This window comes from Arachis stenosperma, chromosome 4 (assembly GCF_014773155.1).
Source record: "Arachis stenosperma cultivar V10309 chromosome 4, arast.V10309.gnm1.PFL2, whole genome shotgun sequence".
In the NCBI taxonomy this organism is placed as follows: domain Eukaryota; kingdom Viridiplantae; phylum Streptophyta; class Magnoliopsida; order Fabales; family Fabaceae; genus Arachis; species Arachis stenosperma.
The window spans coordinates 62,861,669-62,869,365 of record NC_080380.1 but is presented as its reverse complement, the minus strand read 5'-3'; positions in this window follow the sequence as shown (position 1 = coordinate 62,869,365).

Below are 7,697 nucleotides of genomic sequence, written 5' to 3'. Positions count from 1 at the left end.
AGGATTGCTGGGAATCACTGCTGCCCTGTTTTTGTTCTAATTAGGTTCAACATCCATTGGCCTGGGTTAGCCTTTTCCCCTTATTTCTGCTCTAATTGCACGCCTTATTCTGCCAACTTCTTATTAAACTGCTTGCTCTTGTTTTAATTCAACTTTGGCCTGTGCTCCGTTTTAAATTACCAGAGCTGTTTCTGCCTTTCGATTCCATCGAATTCGAAATCTTCATTTTACTGCAACCATGGTCATTGTTGTGGAAGCTAATGCTACTGCTGTCCCGGTTGTGTTGAGATGTAGTGCTGCTGCTTTCTGGGCAGAAACGGTTGCGTGACTAGTAGAGGTCCAGCCAGCTGTCTCGCAGCAATTCTGCCAACGGTCTCTTGTAATTGCGACATCGAGGTAGGGGGTTTAAAATGATTTCAATTTAAGAATGCCTACAAGGTTTATTGAGTAACTGCAAATAGATTTAATACCTGTGAGTAATTGACTGATTATGTGAATATTGAATTGTGGCTGAAATTGTGATTGGAACGGTTGAGATTGTGATTTGGAATTGTTGATTGGTGATACTGAGTGATTATGTGGATTGGGAATTATTTGATGACCAATTGTTGTGAACTTTTGAATTTTAATGGGTTATGTTGGATTTGTTGCCGTTGAGTTGTTATTTGGTATATTGTAATGTTAATGAACTTGGTTGGTGGTTGAGTTGGAATTGTTTTGAGGGGTTTTGAAGGGTTGGATTTTGAATACTAAATAGATTGCTGAAAATCTGATTTTTGAAATTAAAAAGTGACTTTGGAAGTGAATCAGTTATTCAACGAGAATCGAAGTGATATGAGAGTAAAGGCTGAGTAAACTATAATAAAAGTTGTTGTTGGGATCCAATTTTGAGAAGTTTGAATTAATTATAGAACTAGTTATGATCCTTCATAGTTAAAGTGTAAAACTTGATTTTCTGCATTATGTTTAAAAGAAGCCGGAGACTTTGAAAAGCTATTAACTATTTCTGTGATTATCGGAATTGTGTGAGACCAAGTCCGGATTGAGCTTGGGAATATAGGGAACTGGACTGCTGAATTTGAGGCTTTTTCACTAAGTTTATGATTTATGGTGAATTTTTGAGTCATGGATGTCAAATCTGGTTTTTCTGCTGAGTATTTAACACAGCAGCAACTTGATTTCTTTAATGGAAATTCTGCATTTTGAATTTTGAAATGGAACAAATTTTAAATGAAACTTTGGTCCTAATACTTTAATTTCATAAAAATTTAGAATTGTTAGATTTGTGATTTTAAAGATTTGGATTTTCAAATAAAGATGTTTTATGCAGTAAAAGTCAGGCTTTGTTTTCGAAATCAGTAACTTTGAGGTTTTATAATTTTGAAATCTGGAATGATATTGAGACGCAACCAATTGGAAGTGAAAACTAAGTATGTTTAGCATATGTGACTTAAATTTCAGGGCTATCCATGTTTTAATGAGTAAGTTATGGGACTTGGAAGAAGATAAGTTCATTAAGTTTTATAACAGAATTCTGCAGAAAAGTAGTCAATTTCTAGGTTATATAACTTCTTCACTAAAAATGATATTGACCCGAAACCAATTGGAAAAGAAACTTGGATGAGTGTAGTTGAACTGTATTAATTTTCAAAGTCATTGGATTTAACTTGGATTTTATATTGAATTTTGAATATCACATGCTGCTGCTGTTTTTCTGGTTTTACGCACTGCAGAGCAGTCTCGGTTTTTTCTTTATTCCTAAGGCTAGAGAAACCAGAAAATTATGATCTTTGGTTTGTTAGAAAGCTTATTTCAAGATGAACGCCTGGACATAAAGTTTGCGCAATTCCGAGTTTATTTGCTATATTAAAAACAGAAAAGAAGATAGAGTGTTGAGGATGTCCTAGTGACAGTTATGAGTTTATAAAACTAAAGATGAACATTAGTGCTATATGTCTGATTCAATGTGGAATTTTGCTTGATTCTGAGTTGATGTGATGCTGGGAAGGTTGAAAAGAATAAAGTGAATTGTTTGGTTTGAACCCGTAAGGGTGGTTAAGTCCTATTTTCAGAAGAGATTATGTCCGAATTTTTATAAAAGTATAAGGACTTAATCAAAATAAATATTTAAGGCTTATTTAATGATAAAAACTTCAATGATTCTTTTAAGAAGAGATTATTTGGTATACGAGATTGTTGAGTATTCAGAGAAAGTAAAGAGATACAGAGAAAAGAGAAACCAGAACAGAGTAAAGAGAAATAAAGAGAAGAGTAATATAATAAAGAGATATTTATATATATATTTTAGTTGCTTGATGCAACCAAGAGTTATATTTATATATATATTAGTTGCTTGATGCAACCCAGAGCTATATTTAATATATACTAGTTGCTTAATGCAACCCAGAGCTTCTGTAGGGAAATTAAGTTACCTACAGCCATTTTCCGCTTCCCCAGAGCAGAGCAGAGTATATATATATTTTCCTGCAGTAAGCAGAGGCTGTCTCAAATGAGCGGCTATTATCATATGCGCATTTATTTAGGAACGGAAAATCATATTCGGGAAATCGGGATTACTCGTGACCGGATAAATGTCGGGATTGCGGGCAGCCAACCGACACATGAGCTCATGGCCTGTACTAGGACTAGACATTCATCATATGCATCTATGTGACATTGTTTGGGTGTGTATATTGTAATTGGTTTGCCTAAATGAATAATCTTGTTTAACTTCTACTTGCTATACTTGATATAAATGCTCTTGATTGTGTTTGAACCTCATTACCTGTGTTTGTAACTGATTGTTTGGATTGTAGTGATTGGATGTTGATTGAGTTGTTTGGGCCTGAGGCCGTGACTGGTATGTTTGAGGTCTAGTTTTGTATAAAGTATCTGACTGGTTCAGCATAGACTTAATGAACCTATGCTTGGAGCAGGATGATCATTTATACCGCGTAGGTAACTTCTTTTATGTTAAGGTCTAGTAAAGTATGAAAAATCAAACTGGTTCAGCATAGACTTAATGAACCTATGCTTGGAAGAGGTTGGTCATTCATACAGTCTAGGAAACTTTTACGAGTTTTATAAAGAAAATGTAGGTCTAGGATTTTAAATCATTAACTAATGCTTTTAAAAGAGGTTAATTTTCTTTTAGATGTCTTTGGATGAAATTAACTATTTGCGCTTTATTCTTTACTTTAACGGCATTCTCGACCTCTACTGAGAACATGTGGTTTGGTTCTCACCCCCAAATTTTTCACCCTTTCAGTGACACAGGTTTGAAGACGCAATTTGAAGCTGCGAGCGATTAGTAGGCTTTCTTTTTGGTTTTAATTGGTCTGGTAGAGTCCCCTCGCCGATTGTCCCTTGAGATTTTATTTCATATAGAGGAGTAGGTTTGGTATATTGTATTTGAGTTTTATTTGGTTTCTTTTGTATAAGAATTATTATCAATAATATTTATGTAATTACTATTGTTTGTTGGAAACCTTTGATATATGTCTTCAAAGAACAAAAACAAAATTTTCTGGCATTTTCTTAAAACTAAGACGCAAACTCGATACAAAGGCTCGATAATTAAGTAGTTAATACTAGAGAAGGTTACGTAATGTTCTTTCTAGTAGAAATACCCTGACTTAAGCAAGGTATTTTGCTGGAAGGAATGTTACAGTTGACTCCTTTGTCATTGAAATTTGCAATTCCTTGGGCAGTTGTTGTTGCTTTGAGTAGGCCATCTGAGAAGTAGTCCACTGCTTTTCTTGTTTCTGGGGTTAGTCCTTCATAGAAAGCTCGGAAATCCACTTTATCAGTTGCTTTCTTGTATCTTTCCCATGCCTTGAATAGTGGTTCTTCTTCTCCTTGTGTGAATGGATGTTCCCCCTCTTTCAGCTTGATGATCTGTCGGGATGAGGGGAATTTGGCCAGAAATTTGGTGACCAAATCATCCTAACTAGTGATACTTCCTTGGGAAAAAGTTTCAAACAATTGTGCAGCTTCACCCCTTAATGAGAAAGGGAATAACAGGATCTTATAAGTGTCATGATCCAAACCATCAGTTTTGACAGCACCACAAGTCCTCAGAAAAGTGGATATGTGCTGTTGAGGATCTTCCAATGGATTTCCGTCATAGGAACAATTGTTCTTGATTAGTGTAATGAGTGGTGGCTTCATGTCATGATATTCTTCATCTGTAGAGACTTCTTTTCCAATGACAGTCTTTCCTCTGACTTCTCTTCTTTTCTGTGGCACGCAAACAATCAGGAGGAACAAACAGCAGCACTCTTGAGAATTGAGTGCAGTTAGTTGAGACAAACTCTCAAACAGTTAGTGAGTTTATAGAGGCAAATTTTCAAACAGTTAGTGCATTAGTAAAAAAAATAAAGAAAAAGTGCTTAATCAAGATCTCCACTTCACTTAATCATTGTCAATCTATTTCAATCCCCGGCAAAGGCGCCAAAAACTTGATGTGTGGAAAACGATCCAACACAAAACTCACCGGCAAGTGTACCGGGTCGCATCAAGTAATAAAACTCACGGGAGTGAGGTCGATCCCGCAGGGATTGAAGGATTGAGCAATTTTAGTTCGGTGGTTGATTTAGTCAAGCGAATCAAGTATTGGTTGAGTGATTTTGTATCCAACAGTAAGTAAATAGCAGAAAATGTAAAGGGAGAAGGGTGAATTGTAGAAATTAAAGAGAACTGAAAGTAAAAGAGCTGAATCTTAAAGAACAAGAAATTAAATGACTGAAACTTAAAGTGCAAGAAATGTAAATTGCAGTAACTTAAAGTGCAAGAAATATAAATTGCTTGAATGGAAAAAGGATTTGAGGACTGGGATTTCAGAATTCAAGCAAGGGAAATTAAATTGCAACAATTATCAAAGCAAGAGATGATTTGAATTCTATTAGATCTCAAACAGAAAGGGAAATTAAATTGCAGCAGGGGTTCACAGAAGAACCAAAAGGAAAATGGGATCTCAGGACTCCAGAGACTAGATAGCAAAGTCTAGATCTCAATTCCCTTCCCAGATCCAAATTCACAAAGCAATTAGCAAGAAATTAAAGAAGAAGCAGCAAAGGAATTGGGATTCAACTCAATTATGTAGTAGAGAAATCAAAGAGATCTTAAATGGAGATTGAGACAGAAATTCCTCAATTCTTCACACCCAAGACTCAAACAAGAAAAGTAAAAAAATGTTCAAGCAAGAACAAGGAAGAAGAGAGATCAATTCTCCTTCCTAATTCTCTCAAATCTCAGTTCAAAGCTCTCAGAGAAGATGAAGTTTCAAAATGTCAAAATTCAAAAATCAAAAGAAGGGTTCTTAATTACATCAAACTATCTCCTATTTATACACTTTCTATTCTTAGATTTTGGAATTTGGATGGGCTTTTGATTTGGTGAAGAAATGAATTAAATTAGATTTATAATCCAATTTTCAGCCCATGAGAAAGTATCTTCTAGGAGGCTGCCCTGCCCTTGTGGAGGGCAGAGCAGGAAATAGTGCATGCGGCTTCATTGCGTGCGTTTGGTGCGCGTCAATTGTGCATGCTGGCCGCGCCAATTTTTGTGCCATGCACCAAGAAATGCTGCCCTGCCCTTGCGGATGGCAGGGCAATGTTGCCAAAAGGTGAGGTTCCAAGTTCGAAACTTGGTGGACGCACACGCTGCTCCTTTTTCCTTGGTTTTCTTGGCACCAAAGTAATGCCTAGTTCCTTGCTTCCTCATGGTGCTGTGTTCGATTCTGGGAGATTGAAAGCAAGCCAATTTTTGCTTGTTTTCCTTGTGCTTGAGCGCTACTCCTTTCCTCTTTGTTCTTGGGTTCGAAACCCATAGGAAACACTAGGAAGCAATTTCCTTTGAATTATTCTTGGATGAAGCCCGATATTGCTCTTGAGGAGGGCAGGGCAGAGTTTTTGCTTCCTTTGGTCCTCTGCATCAAATTGTGCTCCGCCCTTTTTGTGGGCAGGGCAGTGATGCTTTTCAAGGCTTGGTTCATTATGCTGCTCTCCTGGAGGGCAGTGTGCTCTTGTGGAGGGCAGTGTTTGCTTCCTCCTTCTATGTTGCACCACACTTCTCATCTCTTGGCCACACTTCTTAAGCCACGTTTTTCTTCTTTTCTTCCTTTCTTCACCTACAAGAAACCAAAACAACCAATCAAAGTATCTCTAAACTCATAAGGTTTATAATTCATTAAAAATCAATTAATTTTAGCTCAAACCTCATGATTTAGCATCAATTTAATGGTGGTTGTTTGGTTTAAAGAAGTTATGCATTTTCATTCCAAATTACTTACTTAGGATGCAAGAAAGTGCATAAAGACTAGTAAAACAAGTGAAATTAGCTTGAAAAATGGGTATATGATGACCTGTCATCAGATGCATGCCATGTTTGCGCCAACGTTTGCCTCAAACTTGAGGTCAAACGTTGCTCCTCACAGCCTAAAGGGGTATACTTCCAACAAGAATAACTTGAGCTACAGAGCTCCAAATGATGTGATTCAAAAAGCAATGGAAAGTAGGAATCGAGAGCTTTCCAAGCATATATGGCACTGCATGGTGGACACTAAAATTGAGGGAGAAAACTGCCCCGAAATGTGCATAAATGAACATGGTGTCAACCTGCAGTGAGGCCAACTGACCTCTGCACCTTCGATGGAGTATAACTCGAGCTGTGAAGCTCCAAACTATGCGCTCCCAATGGCATTGGAAAGTAGACATTCAGGGCTTTCCAAAAATATATAATAGTATGGGGTGGACAATGCGTTTGAGCCTCCAGAATCTGGCGTTTTCGACCACGTTTGAGGCAAACGTCACCTCAAACGTTGCACACCAAAGCCAGCGACCCTGTCCCCTTCAAAGGAGTATAACTTGAGTTGTAGATATCCAATTGAGGTGATTTCAATTGGGTTAGAAAGCTGACATTCTTGGCTTTCCAACCATATATAATAGTCTATAATGGACATGAAATTGGCAACGTTGACAAGAGGACAAAGAAGCGTCCCAAGACTTGAACCCCAACACCTGAGCCTCACTTTTGCGCCAAAGTTTGAGGCAAACGCGAGGCCAAACGTTTCTTGAATGGCTGCCTGAGAGGAGCCTCACGTTTGCGCCAATGTTTGAGGCAAATGTGAGGCCAAACATTGCTAGATGAATGCCCTGGAGGAAGCCCACGCTTGCGCCAACGTTTGACCTCAAACGTCAGGTCAAACGCCAATGACAGCAGCTGGCTGGTTCTGCATAACTTACACGAAGACATTTGAGTCAACGTTTGCCTCAAACATTGACTCAAACGTGAATGCTCCAGAGTCCAATTCGCATGCAGATTTCTTCTTAAAACCAAAAGGACAAACCCAAAGCAAGCTAAGCCCATTATCATCACTCAAAGGCACAAGGATCAATTAGCTTAGGAATTTATTTTAATTGTAATTTGTTTAGTTTTCATTTTTCATTTTCATTTTTGTAAAAGCCTATATAAAGGCATTAGTTTCATTTTATTAGGGAGGCTAGCTCCACTAGGGAGCATTAGGAGTAGTAGAGAGCTCTCTCTTCAGTTTTTCTCTTTGTTTTGAAATTTTAGATTGAGATTGGAAGGAATTCTGTTTTCATTCTCCATCTGCAACTTCTCTTGTTCTTTTTCTGCATAATTGAGAATTGGATTTACATTTCACTTGCTGTTTGATTTACTTCTCTTCTGCTGAT